This window comes from Cupressus sempervirens, chromosome 3, assembly GCF_028749045.1.
Source record: "Cupressus sempervirens isolate cs-2001-9-10 chromosome 3, ASM2874904v1, whole genome shotgun sequence".
In the NCBI taxonomy this organism is placed as follows: domain Eukaryota; kingdom Viridiplantae; phylum Streptophyta; class Pinopsida; order Cupressales; family Cupressaceae; genus Cupressus; species Cupressus sempervirens.
In genome coordinates, this window is record NC_143120.1 from 172,724,186 (window position 1) to 172,752,124 (window position 27,939).

Consider the following 27,939-nt stretch of genomic DNA (forward strand, 5'->3'; position numbering starts at 1 on the left):
TAGAAATTGATCAAATACCCCTTTAAAATACTGCAATTAATGCTAAGTGCTTACATAGCTGTAAGATTGGCATCGACTAATTTCTAGCTCACTCAACATCCACTTGCCTTTCCATTCGTTTGACAACCATTATGAGCTCATCATCAATTAGCCAATCTGTTATCTTGGTATTGACTAGAATTTCACTCAACAACCATATGAAACTTTTCATGCTCAACAGTAACATGAAAAACATAAAGATTTTTATTTGATTCCTAATAACTCTTTGCATCTTTATTCATTCTTATGTAATATTTTTAAAACTAAATCCTTGGAATTGATGTATGATGCATTCCTTTTAAATATTAGTTCCACATACCTCTTGATTGCTTAGTTTGATGAGGTGTGATCACCTGCCCCATTGGGTGAAGTGATCCCTTCTCCACTTGATGTGCGGAAATCCTCCTTTCTCTTCCATGATGTCTTATTCATTTCATTTTTGAAAATTTCAATATCTGCCTTGCCTTTGCCTTTATTGAACTCACAACTTGGTGCCTTTGACCTTGTTGGACAATATCAGCTGATGTGATTAGTTTTCAAATAGATAAAGCATGTGGTTTGACTCAACCACCTTTTGTAGCCACTACTGAAGTGTGTTCTAATACATTTCTTAGGAACATGTCCATATTCTTGATAGTAGTGACAACTATACCTTGTATTATAATCCCAATTTTAAAAGTTGTCATTGTTTTTTACCTTTTTTTCTTGTTTGATGACCATATTGGGTTGGATCTACACTCAAAAGCTCTATGTCCATACTTCTGATAGTTATAACAATATCCTTCAAATCTTTGAGTGTGCATGGCCTTAGTTCTACATTCATGTGCTTGATGACCTTGTTTGTTGCACTCATGATAGTGACCCATGCTCTTCTACTTAACATTATGATTTACATTCTTAGTCCTACATACATTAGTAGTATGTCCTTTCTTACCAAAATTATGACAACTAGGTATGAAATTCTTACCTTTGTTACTTCTTCCTTCAGCACTTTTAGATGATTCTCCTTCTTTAGTACTTGTGTATCCCAGTCCAGATGTATCATTGTTAGATCTTAGGGGATCTCATCAATTTTTCAAAGTACTTGATGGCTTCACTAGGTTTATTAAAACTTTCAAAAAATTCATTTTCCCTTTTTAGGTCATTGCTCAACTATTCATTCTACAACTTCAATGTTGTTATCTCAATTTCCTTGGCATTCAATTCATGGTTGGAATTCATCATTTGACCCAAAGTTTCTAAATACATGTTAGTAATCTTGGTTACCTCTGATGATTTCTCTTCTAGTCTACTAGTCAAAACTCTTTTGTCATCTTTTATCATGGCTTTTTCTTCCATAGCTTTATTTTTCTATTCAATCACCTCACATAGTAGTATGGCCTATGATTCTTGTTCTAACTTTAGATTTTGGATCTCTTAAGCTAGGGTTCTATTCTTTTCCATTAGATCTGCAACTACTGCATCAAATTTACTGGAGTCTCCATTTTCAAATACCTTAGTAGTGTCTATCTCTTTGTATTATGTGTCATTCTCTTCAGTAGCAATTTCCTTCCTTCTCTTAAAATATTTCTTTAGGTCTTCTCTTGCTTCATTCAACTAATATAGAATAAGATGCATTTCAATCTCCTACTTCTTAATAATCATTCCCAACTTGTAGACTTCCATTTCCAAGATCTGTCCTCAAAGCTGCAATGCTTCACTTTTAGAGAATAATACTTTGATACCAATTTTTGGAATTACAATAGGAAAGCTAAACTTCTAAGAGGGGGGGAGGTGAATCAGTGCTTCAAACTTTGACCCATAAAAGATTCACCACACATCCATCTCATACATTCAACAAATAAACTAAAATACCATGTAAAGCATATAAAAAAGTAAGCATTCACACATATGACACCAGATGTAATTATCCAAAAACCCTCCAATGAGATGATAAAACTAGGGTGGGGATGACACTCGAAAATCTTCACTATTGTAGTAATAAAGTGTATCTAATGAAGGTTACAATGTTTGATCATGAAACATGATCTATCCTGTGAAAGGTCTACCCTATTAAAGACTTATAAAGTCTATTAGGTCTCACCTTGTTAGAATGTCTTAGCATTGATCCTATCATTAACACTTTTTTTCTTGATGAAAAATCACCTCTATCATGTTGTGTACTTGATCCTTTTTTATCAGATGTCTCTTTGTTATTCACTATTTCCTTCCCATGTTCTCCTCTAATTGATTCTACGATGCAGTTCATATCAAAATACCTTGGTCACGATGAATGTCCTAGTTTGTGCCTACAAAACTCTCCTTAATCATTCATTCATTCCCTTTCATGGTCATAAGAAGTTTAGAGTTTGTCTTCCTTAAGAAGACCTAGGTGACTTAGGGTTAGGTATGAATCAGTGGATGTGATTCACCCATATTTTCACTTAAACCTTCCCTTTACTTGATTGGGTTCATGTAATGCATAGTAATTCCAAGTTAAAATTTGTCCTTATCACCGAAATATCGTAATTCAATATTTAAGTTAGCTCAAAAATGGTTTAAATGGTAGTTTGTGCCAATACACACAACTATGAGGAAAGTATGTTACTCGGCAATTGAAGTCCCTGGTGCTCAGCACATATTGACTTCAATACTATCACTCGGCATCTGAATGACTCAACATGCACTATTTTCTCAGCTCTTGAATCACTCATCATATACTACCTACTTGATACTTGAGTGACTCGACACTCACTATATACTTGACATGCTCTAACTTATATGTTGTGCTCAACATATGTTACTTGTTTAGCATGAACTAAGTAAATCACTTAAGTGTATAGATACTCATTAGTCAAAACCAATTTGAGATTGTAATAGAAGAAAGAGTTTTGCTAACAGAGGGGGAATCTAAAGGTAGAGGGAGTTCACATTTATAGAGGGAGTTCTCAAGGATGAGAATTAGAATGAAACTAAGGATATGTTCCTTACTTTATTCTTGCTCTAAAATTTCATTGTATTATGACATGTCATGTTTAGATCAATGCCAAAGAGGGAGATTGTAAAAAATAATTGGTTAATTATGTATTGTCTTGATGTTACACAAAATGTCATATCATTTCTAGTCAGTGTATGTCGAGCTCACTCGGGTGATGAAGATAGTTTCCTATGTCTACTGAGCATTCTAGAGTTTTCCAAGTTTAGAAGATAGTGTCTATTGATTTCACTAAAGAGACAAAGGGAAGATCATAGAAGTTGAGTGTTAAACAAGCTTACTTGGTTAATAAAGGAAACTTTGGATGGAGCTAGTGTTAACTGAGCTGACTCAATTACCATAGGAAATTTTTGAATATTCAATGTTAATTGAGTTCACTTGGTTAACACAAGAAAATAATTTCTATGTTAGTGTCTACCGAGTAGGGTTAGCTAACAAAGAATTTTCTTGTTTTGGCATATTTAGTTCAACTGATTTGTTTTTTGGTTCTAGCTGACTAAGGAGATGAATATGAAGTATTCTACGTTGTATTAAGCTAACTTGACAATCTATAAGATATAAATATAAGGTCAAGTTGAGGATAGAATGTGTGGAAGAAAATAGAAGATTTGAAGATGCCAAGAGGAAGTGAATTTGAAGTATAAACAGAATATCCTTGTGGCACTACAAAGATACATTCAATCATGAAGGATCAAATATCAAAGTCAAAATTGAGAATTGTAATAAGAAATTTAGTTGCATCAGAAATTAGGTCATCTCATTTTTACTTTCTTATCCTTCTTTAAAAATTAAATCTAAAAATGGCTAACAAATTATTTATGAAAAATGTAATAAGTATCCTAAGGAAAAGAATGAAAATGCCCAGCTTATTAGATAAAACAAAAAGAGAGACTAATGATATGATCCTCTACAAACTAGATTCAATTATTATTAATTAAAAAAAACTTTTTTGAATACATGCAATATGCCTATATATATAGACAATACATGATAACTAGGAGTAATGCAAGAGATGACCTATCAACCAAAGAAGGAGGAATCATAAGGCCACCAAAGGTGGATTATCCTCCTCTGTACAACAAATTATTTGAGATGTGTGAAAAATGAGAGGATGATAATTTGATAATAACATAAAGGTGGATCTCACAAATAAATAGGTAGAAGACAAAAATTAACTCTACCTAATATAGAGATATTCAACACCATGTCCTAAAGGTATATCTTATGTCACATTTTTTTGTGTGTATGTTGTCTATTCTCTCAATGATGGATGCTTTTGGAGGCTGGGTTTTTCACTCAATGAGGGTTTCCTAGGGTATATCTTGTGTCACATTTTGTGAGGGTATGTTGTCTATTCTCTTAAATGTGGATTTCAATAATATATTTGCTTCAATTTATTATTGGTTATGTGGAAATTGTTATATTTTTATTGCAATTTTCCTTACAAGTGGTATAGAAACTATGATTTTGTTGTTGTTACCCTAGATTAAATCCATGAGAATGTAGGAGAGGATAAAAGAAAGGGAAAGATGTATGATTATTTATTATAGATTTAAGGATTTTGCATTTGTTGTTATGATGGAAAGTTGCCAATTTTTTGGGCACGTAAAATTATTGTTTTTTTTTTTTTTTTTTTCCAGATCTGTTTCATTTAAATGAAGGTTTTAGGGGGCAGTTTGTAGAAATGACCTCCTAGACAAAAATAGACCTCACCATTGGACCTAGGTTGACGTTTTTATAAACTTTGATATATAATATGCCCTAGTTTGGTCATGTTGATAGAAAATGCAAAAGGTTTTTAATTTCATCCCATGATGCTTGTCAAATTTAATCCTATTGGAATTTTCATTAAAAAAAAAAAATTGCAGTGAAAATGTTAAAAATACTGTCTTAGTAAAACAACCATAACTTTTTCTCAAGATATCAGATTTTGGACTTCTTATAGTCATTGGAAATCTAATTCAGAGCACTACAACTTGGTATAGGTTTGATTATATGATTTTGACATTTTGTTAGTTTTCAAGAGCCTAATATTTGGATGTTGTTTATTTTGAGCACAAATTTGGATGTAACTTGGGCATACAAAGTTAGATTTTGGACTTCAAATAGTCAGCATAAATCTCTTAGAGAGCTCTACACATTGGTTCAGATTTGGTGTAGGTTTCACATGATTTATTTGGTGATATATATATATATATATATATATATATATATATATATATATATATATATATATATAGACTATGGTAACACTGTGAATATATAACATTGTATATTTTGGAGATTTGGATTTGATGTCATTGTATACTCAATTCATATTTCAGATTGGTCTCATGATGATATGGTTATCAGTATTTATTTTTGATATGTATGATCACTTGTTGGGTATACAAGTTGTGTAGTGTTGTAAGTGGTCTATACTTCAATGTTGCATTTATGGCTTGGCTATGGGTTGTCTTTTCCCATTGATAGTTCATTATTGATGCATATTTAGAATGGTAGCTTGGATTTGGGCTTTATGCACCCTTAGTCACATGATTTATTAATTTTTCTTCATGTAGAAGTGGAGGAGATTTTGTTACCAAGTATAGTCATGATTATGTATATGGTATGGTTTGGGTATTATTGTGGCTTCTTGGTTGGGGTTTTATGGAGGACATCATACTTTTACAGTTTACATCTAGAGGTGTGTGTAGAAGGAGATGATGTAGGTTATTATTTACATGGTTTCTATTGGTCTTGGTCATCTTCCTAGATGTTTAGTTTTGACTTACATTAGATTTGAGATTGGTTGGAGATTATGATCACTAGTTTATGTTCATGTATGTCATGTCATAGATGACATGGTTATTCCCTTTTTTTTATTTCCTTTGTTGGTTGTGGAGAAATTGGGAGAGCATTAGAGACTTTTTATGAGAATTGTTCTTGTAGGTTATTAATTTATGTATTGTGGATGTCCTTGATACTACATGGATTTACTTCTTTGACATGTTGTGAGTGGATTGGTTACAAATTTGACATTATCTTTTGCAATGGGAGCTTCTTGGTATATATGTGGTAGGTATTTCTCTTGAGGCTTGTGATTGTAGGTTACATATTTTATACATTTATGATTTGAGATTCACTTTGTATACCTTTGCAGATATGGATAGTTGGATGGGTTGGCACTTGTTGTGGGTGCTATTTTAGCTATGGATATTTGACAACTATGTACACATGTGATTACCTTTGGATAAAGTGTTTGTGCTTGACATTTCAGTTGGTATAGGATTTTATGATCTTCTAATGTGACAGGTTGGGTGGATTTCTCTTTGCATGGCTTCTATGTATGTCTAGTTGTAGTGGCATAATAGGAGGTGACATCATTCACATTTAAGAGGCTGGAAACTTTCATTTTGTTGCAAGTACTAGGATGGAGCACTTCGTATAATTTGATCCATGATGGTGGATGGGCTAGGAGGGATTGTTTTCTTATTCATTTATGTGGCTACAAATTGATCCTATGCAATGTATACAACAAGTGGGAGATTTTTGTGATTATTATTATTTCACACATTGCATAATATTGTTATATTGTATTATTTTAGTTTATTATGTAATGTTGCACCTAGAAACACCTAGATGGACATGCAACATGGAAAGATTCCCATGGGATAGAATTGAAGAGTTGTATTATAATGTTTTGATAATATATGATGTAAGTATTTATTATTGGGGAAAAGAATTAAATATCAAATATTAAATGTGGGTTCAGTGGGTTAGGTAGCACTTGGCTTTAGCACGTGTTTTATGTAATACCACTTGGTGGTTTTGTGGGACTTTCTACTATATAAGCAACCACAAGGGTAGTTGTAGAGACAAGACAAAAAGACAAAAGAAAAAAAGATAAGAGTTGAGTGGGACAAGGCTTGACATGTCAACCAAGGGAGCATTTGTGAAGGTTGGAAACATGGCATGAAATGTGTGAATTCATGCTTGTTCACATGGATTGCTTAGTTGTGGCTATGACTTTGAAGGCTTCCATGGTTGTATTGCAATGATATTTTTGTTGAATAATACATGGTGATGGATACTTTTGGAGGCATTTTTTTTCCATCAATGAGGATTTTCTAGGGTATATCTTGTGTCACTTTTTTTGTGTGGGTATGTTGTCTATTCTCTTGCATGCGGATTTCAATTATGTATTTGTTTCAAATTCATTATGAGTTATGTAGAAACTGTTATATTTTTATTGCAAGTTTTCTTACAATGAGGTCTTTGCATGAGGAAATGAAACATAAGTTGGAGCAAAGTAATAAAAAATATAAGGAGAATGCAAACAAGTATAGAAGACACCATGTTTTTGAGGTTGGTGATGAGGTGTTGGTTTATTTGAAAAGAGCTATATTTCCTATTTGTACCTATCTATAAGTTGAAAATGAAGAAGTTTGGTCCATGCAAAATCTCAAGGAAGTTTGACAATGACAATTCTTATGAAGTTGAGTTACTTGATGACATGGAGATATCTCCTATATTCAATGTTTCCTATTTATATGAGTATTACGAGTCAAATGATGAATTTTTTGTACCAAGTGATTATTGTAAGAAGAAGATTGAAAAGGTTGAACAAATATTGGACTAAAGAGTTGGCAAGAAAATAAGGGGAAATAATTACTATGAGTATTTGGTAAAATAGAAGAAAAAACTAGTTGAAGATGCTAGTTGGATTTCTCAATCTAAGTTGGATTCAACTTGGATTGTGACACCTTCATAAATTAGGGGAATAATTTCTTTCAACCCTAGTTGTCTAATGTAGGAGTGTCATAGGTTGTCTCTTTGTCCTGCTCAAAGATTTTGGTTTCTTCCATGCGTGCCAAGTTACTATTTATTTTTAGCTCCAGTGTTGGTCAAGTTCTAGTTTTTACTAAGTTTGAGTTTAGTTTTGACCAAGTTCTAGTGTGTATTGAGTGCTAATATTTGTCGAGTGCTTTATTGGTTAAACCTATTCGATGGTCATTTTGCCTGATGCTTGGTCATGTCTAAAGTCCTTCTTTCACCAAGTTTCTCTATATGTTGGTTCCTTTGTGATATGACCTTTGTATTGAATTTTTAGTCCCAAATTTAATGTAAGCATCATGCGTTGTGATGCACATAGTCTATTTTCTGGTTGGTCTTCTCTAATGTAAAGATCTAGAATATTTATAAGTCATCTTGGCTAGTATAAATAAGGTGGCGAAGCTTAGGTTAAGGGGTAGTGAGTATTAGTGAAGAGAGGAGCAAGTGTATAGAGTTAGATTGACAGTGAGCTTGTGAATTTTCATTTGTATCTTGTAATCATTTTGTTGGCCACAACCTAGAAGGCCTTATATATGGGCATGTTTGCAGATCATTTGATGAATCTATAAGATACTATTGTTTCTCTCTCTCCTCGGTATTGTTCTCTATGGATTTCTTCTATTGTGTTTACTTAGCACGGTGGTTTGGTAATTAGGTGTGCCACTAGCCCTAATTATTCTATCTGTCCTTGTGTCACCTTCGAACACATGCCTTTCCACTATTCTTTCTTTTCAATTTCAAACATGTAGAAAAACTGATTTAATCATGAAGAATGGTAATAAAAATATGGAAGATGACCAAGTATCCATCCATGTTCCAATGAACGATTATAGATCCCTCCAAATATTGCTCATAAAAATATCTAAAAATTGATAGCACATGTACTAATAGTTGATCATTTTCGTTCTTTCTTAGTTGTTGATTGGTGCATTTGAGCAAAATGTAATATTTTTTGGGTGAGAAACTATTGGGGGGTCAACCTAACAGGTTTCAAACAAGCTTTTTAAAATGACACTTTAAGACCACCTCATATTCAATGGGTTCTATAGAGAGCTCCATAAATGCCAAAAAGTGGAAAGGTTAACTTTAAGCTCTTCACTCATGTATGGAGGTTCATAAAAAAATTAACAATTTTGACATATGGATTAGGAGTTATAGGTGCCTGAAGTTAGCATGGGCACCTACTAGGTTCTCTCCCTGAATGTGAGAAAAATGTTGTAGATGTATTTCATTTTTCAAAGAACTCATTATTGGAATGTCTAAAGGAATGATTATGGAGATAAAGACTACTAAAAACAAGAATCATCTTTAATTATCTAAAATAATAAATCAAACATGGAAATTACTAAGTAAATGTGAAAGTAGTTATTTTTCCATTCCTTGTTGGTGCATTCTTAGCCTATCATTTTACAAATCATCTCCCTTTAGTCAAATAAAAATAACCTAAATAAAGTAGTCTCCAATATTGGAAAAGGGATAAACTAAAATTCATCTAAAATTATAACACATCTATACTAATTAAAAAAAGATATAAAAATTATTTCCAAGTTTAATGTTTCAACTCTACAATTATTACGTTGATAGAAAGATATATCAAGTTAATATATTAAAGAGAATGGTACAAAAAATTAAGAATGTTATTAAGAGACTTTTGATATACTAATCATTGCTTTTGTATAACTCTTCCACATTATCATGTACCAATTAAATTTTAATTATAAAAAATGGATTCAATTATATTGATATCTTATGTTTCATTGCAATAGTCAATTTATTAGCTCAAAATGTATATTGCCAACAATTTTAAGAATGAAAAAGATAAGACAGTGATGGTTGGTGTGTGTGTGTGTGTGTGTGTGTGTGTGAGAGAGAGAGAGAGAGAGAGAGAGAGAGAGAGAGAGAGAGAGAGAGAGAGGAGAAGAAGTGAGATAGAGGGAGAGAGTGCAGATGGAAGATATAAACATATAAATAAGAGAGAAGGAAATAGGTAGAAAGCGGTATTGAAAAAGGTAGATTGAATGAGATATAAAGAGATAGAAAGATAGAAAGATAGAGGTAGAGGTAGAGGAAGAAATATGGAGATATAGAGATTTAAAAGTATAGGGAGGGGGTGATGGGAAGATTGGATGGATATAGAGAGGGAGATGTGACTACATATCGACGAGGAAGAAGAAGATAGAGATAAAGATGAATTTAGAGTGAAAAATATGTAGAGATATAGATATAGAATAAAAGGTAAAGATAGAAAGAGATTTGGGGAGATTTAGAGGGAGACTTAGAGAGGAAGAGACAAAGAGGAAGAGGTCTAGATGATAAGATTTTTTGATAAAGAGATAGTAGATATAAAGAGGATGAGAGGAAGAGACATGCAAAGGAAGACATACTTAAATGAAGATTGCATGTACCTCTATGGCATACCTATTGCACACTAAGGTGTGACTACTAATTATTAAAAAAAATTAAATTTTGATGTGTAAATGGTTTTCAAATTTAACCTCGAAAGATAAAAGTTATCATTAACACACGCACACCATCCCACTCTTCCCTTTCTACCATTGTAGGATGTGTATTGATATTAATAATGAATATTAATATAAATTTATTATTAACACATTTAATATAATCTATTGAATACTATATTATTAATAGTTATATAATATGATATCATTTTATTATAGTGTTCAAAATTGCATTAAAAATAAATAATGTGGTAAAAATTAAAATAATAAGGAAAAAGAATTAATTATGAAAAAAATGTTGTAGAATTTTTTTTTTAAATTTAATAATGAAGGAAATATTTTAGATAGGACCAATGCCATTTTTTTACTATGAAAATTCATTCCCAAATAAAGGTATTTTAAAGCATAAAAATGTGTATCTATAATTTTTAATTTTTTTTACAATTTAAAGTAAAATAAAAAATGTATTTAACTTTGAAATAAATAAAGTCAATGTAGCTATTAAACCAAATCAAATAAATTTAGATCAATAATAGCCCAAAATCAAGTATGATAATTAAAAAAATATTTTCTAACAAATAGACAATTGAAATGAAAATAACTATATTGTAATATTATTATGTTTTAGAAATATATGTTATATTAAATATATAATTTAACAGATATTTTATTTATTATTTAATTCGACATAAATATTATTTTTATATAATATATATTGATTTTTTTTAAATATTAAATATTTTTAAAATTATAAATTACATTGCACCATTTTTTCTTATATCTAATAATATTAAAAAATAAAAAAAATTAAAAATGTGATAAAATATAAAGTAAATGATTAATATTACAAAAATAGTATTAACACCCAAACTATTTAATCAATCATGCATAACACCAAACACTAAAAAAATTAATTAATCTTAATAGTTTTATTTAATCTCTAGTTAACAATTAATGGTAGCCTATGTAATAATAATATAATTACAAATTCAAAAATAACATAAATACAATTTCAATTTTATTGAATATATTTTCTATTGTTTTAAAATTTAGTAATAAATACATTGAAAAAAGATGAGTCGTCAATAGGTCCTAGGTCTATTGGTGAAGTTGAATGGGTGATTTTGATGGCGTGGATGCCCCTCGGTCCTTGCTTCTAAGCCAAAGAAGTTTTAGGCACGAGTGAGCTCATATGGATTCCTAAAAAGTCTATGTGGTGGCCTGTTGGTAGCTCACAGGCTTTGCTGGATTGCCTCACAGGTCTGAACCCTCCATAAAAACAGATAAGTGAAAAAAGAGAAAAGATTAACACAGTATTTGGCATCTAAAGGTGGTGAGAAAGTGAAGAACTCCACAGTACTCATTTATAAAATTAATCCACTCCCAAAAACATCGAGGCAGGCATCCATTCCATCTGATCAACCCAGAACTGGAAAAGAGTCCATGAGAAGCGAAGGAGAGTTAAATTTAAAATACTGAATGGTTTCCCATACATAACATCTCAGAGAAAAATTAAAAAAGAATACAACCACATATCGCTCTCTCTAAATTAAGAGGATTTATTTATTTCAGAAAGACAGCATAGAGTAAAACATATGTAGTACTCAAACGCTCAAATATGTCCCTGCTCTACGATCGTGTAAACAACAGCTAGAGCATCATTTATCAGCATTGAAAGATTTTGGGTCTTAACGTTAACAGTGGAAACCAGTGTTTCTGAACCACCGCTTACTTGCAACCCGGTCAGACAAGTATCTTGATTAGTCTCTGCAGCGCTCAGCCATGTCTGAGCATCATATATTCTTCAAAATTGGCCTCAGATAATCTCCTTAATTCTGCCTCTGAATTGTGAAGGCGTTCCGTTGTATCTTGCAACAGCTCTTTGCAGTCTTCAAGGGCCAAAACACTGGGATTTCCTTTTCTGACCTTTTGTAATGACTACCCCTGCAAAACAAATGCCACATCAGCAATCTCCGTAATATGTGGAAAAATCAGCGAGAGTCAAAGTCTTTTGAATATCGATCAGTCAACATTAGTCGATTAACTATCATTAACTTTAATTAAATTGATACATATACATTTATGCTCAAATTTAAAAGAAACTATAAATTCATTACCAGTTTACTAATACCAGAAAACCAGATACCAGATGGTATAACCATGGTGACCAAGTTGAAAAGAGCTCCAGAACCTGTCTAAGAACACAAAGCGAGAATATTGTAAGAGTGCTTTTTCACCCTACCACAAAGCTGTTAAGCTTCCCTAGAATCTTTCTTGACATGAAAGATACCCAGGCCGGCAACGAGATAGTCTAATCAAGTAAAACCAACAGAAGTAATGGAATTGTGCTACACATATAGTGTCAAGAACATTAATCGGTCAGCTAGATAACCAAACAAGCTATATAACCAAACAACATTTTCTTAGCTGTCACTTTAGTTCCATTATTTATAATAAGTAGAACATAACAAGGTTTATTCATCTTTGAGTGCCATACTCCCATTCACATACAAGGATATAACTATAAAGTTCTTTAACCAAGGATCAATTAATTGCAGCATTTTAATGCATCTTTAGCAAGAAATTTTAATCCAACTTCCAAGTATTACCATCAATTCTCTTTTGACGCATGTGATACATACACATAGGTTAAGCCAATCATATAGCTACTAATAAAACCATTTCTCCCTCACTTAGCAATCATGGTATGTTATCCTATCTTTAATTTCCTCTCATAAAACATAAATACACAAGCAACATGACACCATTACTTTCCACTATGCACTATCATCATATAAGCATACAAGTAAAACAACATTGCTAAGAAGTACATACCCTTGATGGTCACATTGAGTCTATGACAATATACTACTATATCTCAGAATTACCAAAATTTTATACACATACCATTCCCATGTATTGCTATGTTCTTTGAAATGAAATGTCAACATAAGTTTTCAATCAAATGGAAGAAAAACATCATGTCTTATGTTAATGGTATATCAGAGAATACTTCACCAATTGCCCACATTCATAAGCTCTTGTATACTTCATGTGATTTCATGAATAAGAAGTCATGTATCAATCTTTTCTGAATGCATACTTCTAGTTTTGTTTTTAAACAGAAGAACTTCCATCCACTATGAACATCATCATTCTAAAGTAAAAGAAAAATGTATGCAGAAGGGTTTGTTCCTAAATGAGTATTGAGCATCTATTTATTCAGAATATGGACACTTTTTTTGTAAATATAATTAATACCAGAGATAGTCCATACTTAAGTCAAACTTAAAATAACAGGAATTGATCACTTAGGAAAGAAAGAAAGCATCATAAGATTTCTAAAGGAATGCATTACAGAATTCAATCACATGTTGGCTCATGAGAAACTTGTTGGTTCTTCTAATAGAGATAAAAATCTGACATCAATTTTACCTATCAATGTGTGCCTATATTGCAGTTATGTAAGGATTGGTAAATGCCTTCTGTCTCATGTGTTTTCCTGACCTATCAACATGATGGTATTTATTTATAGATAATAATGTGTGCATTTAGCTGGTCCAACATCCTAAGGGTTGTGCAACCCTATGCCACAAGGGCTAAAACTGAAACAACGTCAGCATTTGTGATAGCTATCACTCAAGGATTCCTCAATGCAAACAACAATTCGAATTAATCAACCCCAACAACAACTGATCTTGCCCTAGTAAGATAAATATGTAGGTTTTAAATTGTGCAATCACTTTCAAATCAATCACCAAATCTTTGATTCAGTTGACAGCTACAGTGTCTGGGACATTAATGATTACCCAAACAAAATGAAACCCTCAAACTAATTCCACATAGGAAAGCATACAAAATTTGGATAACTGAATATATTGCATGTGAGTAAATATAAAGATTTGCGAAGACCAAAATACAATCAGATCTAGAAACTTAAGATGTGGATATCTTAGCAACGAAAGCCTTAAAATGCAAGGCGAAAAGTCGTAGCTTTAGGAAATAGTGATGTATTAGGTCCTTACCTTTTCCTTTTGTATTGGTTTCTCTCTTACTCTTCTCTGCTCCTCTTCCTCTTAATTCTTAGACATCACCCCCAAGCGTGCTGAACTTCAATACTCCTTTTATGGTTGAACTCATCTTTCATTGCTGAGAGTTATTTTTATTAAGCTCAGTCTCCATTTTTGGGGCCGTAGATGACAATCAATGTTTAGAGTTGCAAAAATTGCAGTGAAATCTAGCCATATACAACTCTATATGATAGAATATTTTTGACCCATTCATTAAATTGGGAGAATGCTTTCTGATATGTGCTAATAGGCTCATGTCACCATAATTTTAATTGTGCCATTTAGTCATGAAATTCTCTTTTCCAGTTAGGGTTATCATCTTCACGGAAAAGCCTCTCCTTAACCCAAACATAAAATAGAGAGTTGATTCATTTTGGATGTTATAATCCGCAAGGGTTTGTCCTTCTTCCATTTTCTTCCCACCTAATATCAACCACTGATGGTCTGTTGGGATGTCCTCAATTAATAACATCACTTCTAACTTTTTTCCTTGACACGCTCGATGGTATCACTGCTGTCTACCTCAAGCGTGATTGTTTTTCCTGTGAGAGTCTTCAAAAATACCTGCATCTTTTCTATCTTCCCTCAAACATCCTCGGTAGTATATTAGTTTTTGAAACCTCCTTCGTTCCTTAGATATGATGGGAGTAACATGAATATATATACAAAGCTTCAAGGAAAGATAAAGAACTGATATGATAGTAACCAACCAAACTAATTCCTATAACTGAATAGAAGCTTCTGAGGGTAGCTGGTGACAGAATCAGAACAAGAGGTTTTATATCTCACCAAGAACTATTAAAATCGTTAGGGTGCTCAGTTTCAATTCCAATGATTAGAACTAACTCCTTCCTAACAACTCCATATGGCATTTTAAATTCTTATTTATTAAGTTATTGACAAAGTAACATGTGGCAATGAGAACCGACTTATTCGAGTAAGGAGAGAGTGGGTTGTGACATCCTCCCCCTGTTAGAAAATGCATTGTCTCGATGCAAATATGCAAGAAATCACAGTCATATCCAAATAATTTCAAGAATTCTATATTTTAATGATTAATAATCTAACTTTTATTATTCATAGTAATAAATGCATTCATATTGATGACTTTCATCTACGCAAATAAAATTAAAATTCCACTTCCTTAAATGAGATTTTCTTTCAATTCCTTCTTATAAAATGAACACATACACTCTCGTGGAAAACTATATATATATATATATATATATATATATATATATATATATATTTTTTAAAGACAATATTAACACATATTGAAGTATTAAGTAAAGAGAAAATAACACACATTTTATATAAGCACATGTATAAGTAATCATTTCAAGAACATTTTTCTATGTGAGTGTGTGAATTCCATTACCATTCTATAGTTTTACACGGTTAGACTACCTCTCTCTGACAATATTCCCCTTTTCTAATGATCTGTTGTTCCCTTTGTTTCATTACAGGAACAACACCCAATGTCAGTCCATCATATATTATGAAGCAAATTGACTTTCCAATGAAATATAAAATCATATACTTCCTTATCTCAAGAAGTCTCAAAATTTGTAACATATTGACTTAAAATCACATGATATCACACATACCTATGCACTTACCATACCCTAGCATCAGTTGTGGATTTTTCCTTGCTAGTAGATACTTCTTATCCACATCCTGCCATACTAATTAGTATCACAAGGAGATCAACTTAAATATTAGTAGTCAAATTTTTTTTTCAACTTTAAGATTTCTTAACTCATCTTTTAATCACATTTTGATCATGAGTAAGATGTGTACCTTATGTACTATACCTACCATCTAACATGTGGTGTTCACTAAATGAGTATTCATCCACATCAATAGGTCAATGAAACATAATCAAGTAATGTAATCACGATACATCTAATACATCATCAAAGAATCAAGTAATGTAACCACGTTACATCAAATTCAACATCATTTAAATCATCAGGAATACAAGACATTCGTACATAAATCATCAATGTACTTCCTCAACATTGATCATCATAATGCTTACAAAGCCTTAGCAAAATTTTACATCTAAAAGTACTTACATCATAATACCTTAGTTGGCTCAAATTATATATATCAAAACCTATAATAGGAAGATCAATGATAGAAAATCCAGACAATCAAATGTGTCAAGCAATATTGACCCAAAGTTGATATCTATAAAATAGTAAAACTGAATTCCAACACACATGTTGACTAAAGGGTTTAAGTTGAATGTGTAATAGCTAAGTCTATATTACTAAGTTTATGTCGAATAATATATCAACAAAGAGTCCAAAATGCAATATGACCAAATTGGTGATCATTATTCATTGACCAAATTGACTAAATAAAAAGGAGTCAACAACTTTCTATAAATACCATATTTTCATACACTTGCCACATAGGCCAAAAAGTCAAATCAAGTTAGTCAAAAGTCGTCTATAATTAGTTGAGTCAACAAGAGATACAATATCTTCCAATTTTGTTTGCAATTTCATTCTATTTTCGAACATACATGTCAAAATGATAGGTGTAAATAAAATTACATTTCATAACCAATTATCGACCAAATTGTTGAACACAACATATCATCACATGACTATGCCATAAATGAAAATGTTAGAAGAAGTTGACCTCCCACTTTATTCTATAGCATGTAAAATTATGTCCTACTAAGTAAATGCCACATTATCATTTGCAAGAATCACATAAATAAGAAAACTATAACTTGATTAGTTAACATCTATTTTACTGCCATAATCAAGGATTAACAATAATTATCCATTTACTAATGTAACACGTGATATTATCCAAGGAATCCATCTGTCAATGCATGATTTAATAAATATACAAAGTATAATGTAAAGCATCATACCTTAATGGACATCATAGAGAATGTCAACCTACATGTCAGTCATGGAACAATAAGCACATCCGACAAGTGTAGTATCATCTGTCATATGATCAACACCATTAAGTATATCATCTAGGTATGCTCACCAACCTCCTGCAAGGATCAGTGAAATCCAATTTTATCAATTTAGCAACCTTAGGCCCTCACGCCCATTTTGTCACCATAGTGTACTTAACCAACATATAAGCACATGTTGTGATGTATGACCTTTACACCATTTAAATCATCACATAATGATGTAATTAAGTACATCTCAAATGACGAGCAAGACAGTCAAATTGAGATGACATTTCCATTGTGGTCTTCAGTCTCCGAAGCTATAGAACGTCTCCCACTTGCTTCCTGAGATGGAAGTATGGCCTAGGCACTTTATGTAAGGAAACTTGGCAATAAAGAATATAACCGTTTCCACATAACCCATAATAGATCTAAAATAAACACGGAATTAAAATTCACATGCAAGAGAATAAAAAACATACCCACAAAATTGTGACACAAGATATACCCTGGGAAACCCTCATTAAGGGAAAAACCCAGCCTCCAAAAGCATCCATCATCATGTATTTTTCAGCAAAAACACCATTGCCATACAACCATGGAAGCCTTCATGGCCATAGCCACAACTGAGCAAACTATGTGAACAAGCATGAATCCACACATCCCATGCCATGCTTTCAACCTTCACAAATGCTCCCTTGACTAACCTGTCAAGCCTTGTCCCGCTCGACTCTTGCCTTTTGTCTTCTCCTTGTCACTCTCTTTTTTCTCTCTCTACAACAACTACCCTTGTGGCTACTTATATAGTAGCAAGTCCCACAAAACCACTAAGTGGTATTACATAAACCATGTGCTAAAACCATGTACTACCTAACCCACTGAACCCACATTTAATATTGGGCATTTAATTCTTTTCCCCAATATTAAATAATTACATGAAATATTATCACAATGTTACAATACAACTCATCAAGAATATTCTATGGGAATCTTTACATGTTGCACGTCCATCTAGGCACAACATTACATAATAAAATAAAATAATAAAATAACAATATTATGCAATGTGTGCAACACCCATTATCTCAACAATCTCCCACTTGTTGTATACATTGCATAGGGTCAATCCATAGCCACATAAATGAACAAGGGAACAATCCCTCCCAGCACATCCACCATCATGGATCAAAATACACCAAGTGCTCCATCCTGGTACCCGCAACAAAATCAAAGTATCCAGCATCTCAAACATGAATGATCTCACCTCCTATTATGCCACTCCCACTGGACATACATAGAAGCCATCCAAAGAGAAAACCACCCAACCTATCGCATTAGAAGATCATAAAATCATGTACCAATTGAAATTCCAAGCACAAAAAACTTGATCCAAAGGTAATCACATGTATCCGTAGTTGTCAAAATATCCATAGCTGAAATAGCACCCACAGCAAAGTGCCAAACCCATCCAACTATCCATACCTCAAAGGTATAACAAGTGAATCTTATATCACCGACATATCCAATCTGCAACCTGCAATCACAAGCCTCAAGAGCAGTACCTGCCACATATATACCAAGAAGCTCCCACTGCAAAAGATAATGTCAAATCTATAACCAATCCACTCAACACATCTTAAAGAAGTGAATCCATGTAGCATCAAGGACATCCACAATACATAAACTGATATCCTGCAAGAACAACTCTCATAACAAGTCTCCAATGCTCTCCCAAGTTCTCCATAACCAATAGAGGAAAGAGAAAGAAATAACCATGTCATCTCTCACATGACATACATGAGCACAAACCAGTGATCACAATCTCTAACCAATCTCAAATCCAATGTAGGCAAAATTGAACATCCAGGAAGATAACTAAGACCAAAGAAACCATGCAAATCATAACCTGTATCATGTCCTTCTACACACACCTCTAGATGTAAACTGTGCAAGTATGATCTCCTCCATAAAACCCCAACAAGAAGCCTCAACAACACCCAAACCATACCATATAACTCATCATGTATGTAAGCCTCTCAAAAGAAGATCAAACTCAATAAAACCATTCCTAAACCAAGGAATAACCATTCCTAATCCAAGGAATAATGCCCAATATAAAACCATCTCCCAAACTCAACCAGCATAACAACATATGCACATGGAGATAACCAATGCTAAACCATCTCTCAAATGAACCCTCCAGAACTAACTCATGTACCATAGCTCAAGATCCATATCCATGAAAGACAAGCATAAATATAATGCAACTGAGAGAAACAACGGGCTATACCTCTCAAGTAGCAAACCGCCGAGTAGACCAAGAGTGGGGAATGAGAATGCTCATCAAGATACCCAAGTCTCCAACCAAGACTCATCTAAGAACAATCTCCTCTCAAGTCCATATCAGGTGACTGCCCCTCGGACTTCCTGTTGAAACCATCAACCGTCCCAACAAATACTTCTCTAATCAAAGAGAAAACAGCGTCACCACCGTCTCTAAATATCCATGAGCACCTGTAACCAATCAATCCATGCCAACTCCAAATGCAACATAGCAATATCATGAAGTATCCAGCTTATGATCAGTGTACTCAATACTAAGAAACTAAACTAAGATCAATGTCAAAGTTCCAACCATGGCCTCAGGAACATAAACATGACAACATGATCTTACCATCTCAACTAAAGAGATAACATGCTCCACATGAACATACCATATCATGTCACAACTCTAAACGCGTATCAAGAGTATACCATGACATAATAATGAGACCATCCTCACACCAAGGATAACATGCCAAATAAAAGCATAAACCACACCTTTTCCAAGAACCCTGTGAGTCCTAAAGATGCAACCATCTCCACACACCATGAAGAAAACCATATTCACATACCAGGAAGAACCATCTCCACATACCATGAAGATAACCAAGAAATCCATGAGTCCTCAAGATCTAACCATCTTCACACACCATGAAGATAACAAGTGTACCATGCAAATGTCAAAGACGCTTCTGCAGCAACAGGATCTAAGACAAACCTCCAACATCTGCAAACACTCAATAAATATATCAATGCCAACAACTCCCACTCAACCGTGGTACCAAGTCACCTATGGAATCATAAAATCCATCCTCTAACCATGAGAACCAACCAAGGCATCAAACCATTAAAGAACTCAAAGTGCACATCATGAGCTCCTCAAAAGAAACTAAATAACCATGATCCTCAACCAAGAAGATATACCACCATAACTGAATCATAAATCCAAGCTAATGAACATCAAGGATGTACATGTATAACCAATCATGTCATGCCAAAATCCATGACACCATGATCACATCCATGAACTGAGCATCTGGTTCTCAAAGTGTCCAACCTGTCAGCATAGTCAACCATAATCCTCCACCATGACTGTACCTGGTAACAACATCTCATCCCTTCTACATGAAGATAAAATCAGCAAATCATGTGACTTAGGGCATAGACAACCCAAATCCAAGCCACCAATCTGAATATGCATCAATAATGAAAGATCAATGGGCAAAGACAACCCATAACCAAGCTATAAATGCAACTTATAAGTATAGACCGCTTACAACACTGCACAACTTGTAGATCCAACAAGCCATCATGCATATCCAAACCAAACACTGATAACCATATCATCATGAGACCAATCTAAAATATGAATTGAGTATACAATGACATCAAATCTTAAATCTCCAATGCCATAAACTCACAATGTTACCATAGTCAAAATATACCATAAACAGTTTAGATAAATATATCAACAAATAAATTATGCCAAACCTGCACCAAATCTGAACCAATGTGTAGAGCTCTCCAAGAGCTTTCCGTTGACTACTCAAAGTCCAAAATCCGACTCCATATGCCCAAGTTATGCCCTAATCCGTGCTCAAAATAAATAACATCTGACTTTAGGGCTCTTAAAACTTGACAAACTATCAAAATCATAGAACCAAACCTATACCATCTTGTAGTGCTATGAATTAGCTTTCCAACGCCTGTAAGAAGTCTAAAATCCGATATTCTGAGAGAAAGTTATGGCCATTTTACTAAAACTGTCTTTTTACCATTTTCAGTACGATTTTTCATTTTTAATTTTTTTTCAGTGACGAAAATTCCGACGGGATTAAATTTGACGGCCATCATGGGCTGAAACCAAAAAACTCTTTCATTTTCTCTGAACATGGCCAAACTGGGGCATATTATATATCAAAATTTATGGAAATGTCGACCCGGATCCAATGGTGAGGTTTGTTTTTACCTAGGAGGTCATTTCTGCAAGCTACCCCCCAAAACTCTCATTTAAATGAAGACATCCGAAAAACCTTTTTATCCAACAATTTCCCATGCCCAAATCTTTTAACATCCCATCATAACAGCAAATCCAAAGTCCTCAGATCTGCAATAATTATTCATATATCTTGCCCTTTTCTTTTATCCTCTCATGCATTCCTATGGATTTAATCTAGGGTTACAATAATAAAACCATAGCTCTGATACCAATTGTAGGGCCCATTTGCCGTTGCACCAAAAGCCATGACTGTTAGTGAACATGGAACACCACATAATTAACCACCTGTGGGCAGGGGAGCGCGTCGCATCACCCAACAATCTCCCCCTCAACGCGCATACCAGGTGCTTACGCAGGTCGGGAAGGCACCGGGGAGATTTGAACCCATGACCAGGCCAAAACCAGGCTCTGATACCACTTGTAAGGAAACTTGGCAATAAAGAATATAACCGTTTCCACATAACCCATAATAGATCTAAAATAAACATGGAATTAAAATTCACATGCAAGAGAATAGAAAACATACCCACAAAATTGTGACACAAGATATACCCTGGGAAACCCTCATTGAGGGAAAAACCCAGCCTCCAAAAGCATCCATCATCATGTATTTTTCAGCAAAAACACCATTTCCATACAACCATGGAAGCCTTCATGGCCATAGCCACAACCGAGCAAACTATGTGAACAAGCATGAATCCACACATCCCATGCCATGCTTTCAACCTTCACAAATGCTCCCTTGGCTAACCTGTCAAGCCTTGTCCCGCTCGACTCTTGCCTTTTGTCTTCTCCTTGTCACTCTCTTTTTTCTCTCTCTACAACAACTACCCTTGTGGCTGCTTATATAGTAGCAAGTCCCACAAAACCACTAAGTGGTATTACATAAACCATGTGCTAAAACCATGTACTACCTAACCCACTGAACCCACATTTAATATTGGGCATTTAATTCTTTTCCCCAATATTAAATAATTACATGAAATATTATCACAATGTTACAATACAACTCATCAAGAATATTCTATGGGAATCTTTACATGTTGCACGTCCATCTAGGCACAACATTACATAATAAAATAAAATAATAAAATAACAATATTATGCAATGTGTGCAACACCCATTATCTCAACACTTTAACCTTGCCAACCACAGAGTGGATACTTTCCTTGGGATTCTTCCTAACTCGAAGAATACCCTGACCCTAACACGAGAAGCCTAGCTTCCCGGAACAAGATGGATCGGATGGATATGGTGCGACCGTGTAACATTTCTACATTGCAACCATGTGCCTAGTAGTCTAAACACGAAATGTAGCTGGGAAATAAATAACTACATATCTACACATATGAAGTAAAACAAAAAGAATTCCAAATAGTTATAACCATGTGTCACATATACAATATTTGGAAAAATTAAAATAGCTTGGCCAAGCACTTTCAAAATCAAGAATTACCTGTAGAAGAAACAAGAACAGACATGTATCCATTCTACAGAACTGGTAGATAGGGAAACTAAACATGAAGATATCCACCTATCTGTCCCATAATTGCTACATTACACCCTTCCATGAAGGAAAGTACACAACATCTAACCTTCCTTGTTTGTCCACATTCGACACCCACAGTGGAAGGTAAGCTTTCCAAAATAATAAAAATAGCATAAGATAAATGCAAAAGGAAGACTGGCATGTTCTTCACAATCTACTCCCTTATATATCCTATCAATGTGCCACAATGAGCACCATAGATGACATCACGTCCAAATCATAGGACTAGCATCATCAAAATACGCACACACACCCTAGCCACCTCAAAATCAAAGAAATCTTAAAAACAAGATTCATAATTCTTAAGTAAAAGTCCAAAAAGGAGATACAATCAAAATAAAAGTGGTCAAGAGTTAAGTAAATAGCTCACATAATAATTTGGTGGCTTGGTGGTCACAAAGAACATAAAATTTCAAGCTAGTCCTTCATTACATCCAAGTTCATGAAATCGAACATAATAAAATGAAAACTCAATTCACTTAAAGCACAATGACTCTCACTAGTCACTAAGAGGGAGTAGATGTTTAACAACATCTTGCGAGTTGATAAGAACATAACCAAACTTCTCATGCATTACATGCAATACTCTTGCAATTGAAATCCATGTTCTTCCTACTTATTATATTAGATTAATCAATGAGCCTCATGAATCTGGCATAAAATAGAAATAAATTCTTGCACTGTGTGTGCATCACATGTCATTTACATAATAAAAAGATATTTTGCATTGCTATCACAAGTTGAATCTTCGTTTGGTAGGCTCTCATAGCCTAGTGCAAAAGTCAATTATCCTTTGACTATCTCAATAGTTCGATTTTAATACTCCAATTTGCATAGTATACCATCACATGGTTTAATGTAAATATAATCATAAAGATATGAGGTATGCAATTTACCAATCATTCCATAAACTTTCCATTGACAATCTTTTAAGGAATGCAATTTTTAACTCAAAATCATGACATGCATAAGAACTTCATATCCTTTTACATCATAATAATCATAACTGAGAGACACAACATGCAACCCATCTCATCAACTCATACAACATAAGGTAAACAAGTTGACTTACAGATGTATGTCTAGCATAGTGAACTCAAGGCCCAAGTGTGGAACCAAGAGCTCTGATACCATATGTAATGACTACCCCTGCAAAACAAATTCCACATCAGCAATCTCCGTAATATGTGAAAAAATCATTGAGAGTCAAAGTCTTTTGAATATAGACTAGTCAACATTAGTCGATTAACCATCATTAACTTTAATTAAATTGATACATATACATTTATGCTCAAATTTAAAAGAAATTGTAAATTCATTACCAGTTTACTAATACCAGAATACCAAATACCAGATGGTATAACCATGGCGACCAAGTTGAAAAGAGCTCCAGAACCTATCTAAGAACACAAAGCGAGAATATTGTAAGAGTGCTTTTCCACCCTACCACAAAGCTATTAAGCTTCCCCGGAATCTTTCCTGGGGATGAAAGATACCCAGCCCGGCAACGAGATAGTCTAATCATGTAAAACCAATAGAAGTAATGGAATTGTGCTACACATATAGTGTCAAGAACATTAATCGGTCAGCTATATAACCAAACAAGCTATATAACCAAACAACATTTTCTTAGCTGTCACTTCAGTTCCATTATTTATAATAAGTAAAACATAACAAGGTTTATACATCTTTGAGTGCCATACTCCCATTCACATACAAGGATATAACCATAAAGTTCTTTAACCAAGGATCAATTAATTGCAACATTTTAATGCATCTTTAGCAAGAAATTTTAATCCAACTTCCAAGTATTACCATCAATTCTCTTTTGACGCACGTGATACATACACATAGGTTAAGCCAATCATATAGCTACTAATAAAACCATTTCTCCCTCACTTAGCAATCATAGTATGTTATCCTATCTTTAATTTCCTCTCATAAAACATAAATACACAAGCAGCATGACACCATTACTTTCCACTATGCATTATCATCATATAAGCATACAAGTAAAACAACATTGCTAAGAAGTACATACCCTTGATGGTCACATTGTGTCTATGACAATATACTACTATATCTCAGAATTACCAAAATTTTATATACATACCATTCCCATGTATTGCTATGTTCTTTGAAATGAAATGTCTACATAAGTTTTCAATCAAATGGAAGAACGACATCATGTCTTATGTTAATGGTATATTAGAGAATACTTCAATAGTTGCCCACATTCATAAGCTCTTGTATACTTCATGTGATTTCATGAATAAGAAGTCATGTATCAATCTTTTCTAAATGCATACTTCTAGTTTTGTTTTTAAACAGAAGAACTTCCATCTACTATGAACATCATCATTCTAAAGTAAAAGAAAAATGTATGCAAAAGGGTTTGTTCCTAAACGAGTATTGAGCATCTATTTATTCAGAATATGGACACTTCCTTTGTAAATATAATTAATACCAGAGATAGTCCATACTTAAGTCAAACTTAAAATAATAGGAGTTGATCACTTAGGAAAGAAAGAAAGCATCATAAGATTTCTAAAGGAATGCATTACAGAATTCAATCACATGTTGGCTCATGAGAAACTTGTTGGTTCTTCTAATAGAGATAAAAATATGACATCAATTTTACCTATCAATGTGTGCCTATATTGCAGTTATGTAAGGATTGGTAAATGCCTTCTGTCTCATGTGTTTTCCTACCCTATCAACGTGATGGCATTTATTTATAGATAATAATGTGTGCATTTAGCTGGTCCAGCATCCTAAGGGTTGTGCAACCCTATGCCACAAGGGCTAAAACTGAAACAATGTCAGCATTTGTGATAGCTACCACTCAAGGATTCCTCAATGCAGACAGCTATTCGAATTAATCAACCCCAACAACAGCTGATCTTGCCCTAGTAAGATAAATATGTAGGTTTTAAATTGCGCAATCACTTTCAAATCAATCACCAAATCTCTGATTCAGTTGACAGCTACAGTGTCTGGGACATTAATGATTACCCAAAAAAATGAAACCCTCAAACTAATTCCACACAGGAAAGCATACAAAATTTGGATAACTGAATATATTGCATGTGAGTAAATATAAAGATTTGCGAAGACCAAAATACAATCAAATCTAGAAACTTAAGATGTGGATATCTTAGCAACGAAAGCCTTAAAATGCAAGGTGAAAAGTCATAGCTTTAGGAAATAGCAATGCATTAGGTCCTTACCTTTTCCTTTTGTATTGGTTTCTCTCTTACTCTTCTCTGCTCCTCTTCCTCTTAATTCTCAGACATCGCCCCCAAGCGTGCTGAACTTCAATACTCCTTTTATGGTTGAACTCGTCTTTCATTGCTGAGAGTTATTTTTAGAGTTGCAAAAATTGCAAAAATCAATGTTTAGAGTTGCAAAAATTGCACTGAAATCTGGCCATATACAACTCTGTATGATAGAATATTTTCGACCCATTCATTAAATTGAGAGAATGCTTTCTGATATGTGCTGATAGGCTCGTGTCACCATAATTTTAATTGTGCCGTTTAGTCGTGAAATTCTCTTTTCCAGTTAGGGTTATCATCTTCACGGAAAAGCCTCTCCTTAACCCAAACATAAAATAGAGAGTTGATTCATTCTGGATGTTATAATCCGCAAGGGTTTGTCCTTCTTCCATTTTCTTCCCACCCAGTATCAACCACTGATGGTCTGCTGGGACGTTCTCAATTAATAACATCACTTTTAACTATTTTCCTTGACACGCTCGATGGTATCACTGCTGTCCACCTCAAGCGTGATTGTTTTTCCTGTGAGAGTCTTCACAAATACCTGCATCTTTTCTATCTTTTCTCAAACATCCTCGGTAGTATATTAGTTTTTGAAACCTCCTTCCTTCCTTAGATATGATCGGAGTAACATGAATATATATACAAAGCTTCAAGGAAAGATAAAGAACTGATATGATAGTAACCAACCAAACTAATTCCTATAATTGAATAGAAGCTTCCGAGGGCAGCTGGTGACAGAATCAGAACAAGAGGTTTTATATCTCACCAAGAACTATTAAAACCGTTAGGGTGCTCAGTTTCAATTCCAATGATTAGAACTAACTCCTTCCTAACAACTCCATATGGCATTTTAAATTCTTATCTATTAAGTTATTGACAAAGTAACATGTGGCAATGAGAACCGACTTATTCGGTTAAGGAGAGAGTGGGTTGTGACACCTTTTCCATTGAACGAGAAACTGATTTCGCTTATCTACAAGACAAACCCACTGCAATTGCAGAAAGTTGGGTTAAATTTGCCTCCAAAGCCCCCGGTGCCTTGGACAATGTTGAAATGCAGAAGTCTCTATGTGAGGAACTATTGCAGGCCTTAATAATTGTATCAGAAGAGAAACCCCAGACCCCATCAATTCCTACAAACATTATTAAGAACAACAGCAGGCCACCTCTGAAGAGCTCCATGCTTGGATTCAAGACTTGTATTAGGGAGAATGTATGTATGAAACAATCAGTTTTCCAGCTCCGCGTTTTTTCTTGTGTGGTGAATGGGGTCTGTTGACTGCTTTATGTAGCTGTGTGAGTCCTTCTTTCACTCCCGCTTTGCTTGATCCGAGTGATTTGCTACCTTCCATTCTTGTCCGCTGTTTCCCTTTTAGTCTATCTTTCCTTTGTTCAACTAAAACGTTACCCTCTGTTTGCCTAATTCATGTACTCCACACATATTCACGCGTTTTTGCGCTGTTTGTGTTAGTAGACTGAATTTCACCGAATTCCATATACA

General features: G+C 33.9%; 1 pseudogene; it reads right to left on the reverse strand.

Annotated features, from left to right (window-relative positions):
• Window positions 1-11,899: 11,899 nt before the first annotated feature.
• LOC149565337 (pectinesterase inhibitor 6-like) lies at window positions 11,900-27,620 on the reverse strand (annotated as a pseudogene).
• Window positions 27,621-27,939: the final 319 nt, after the last annotated feature.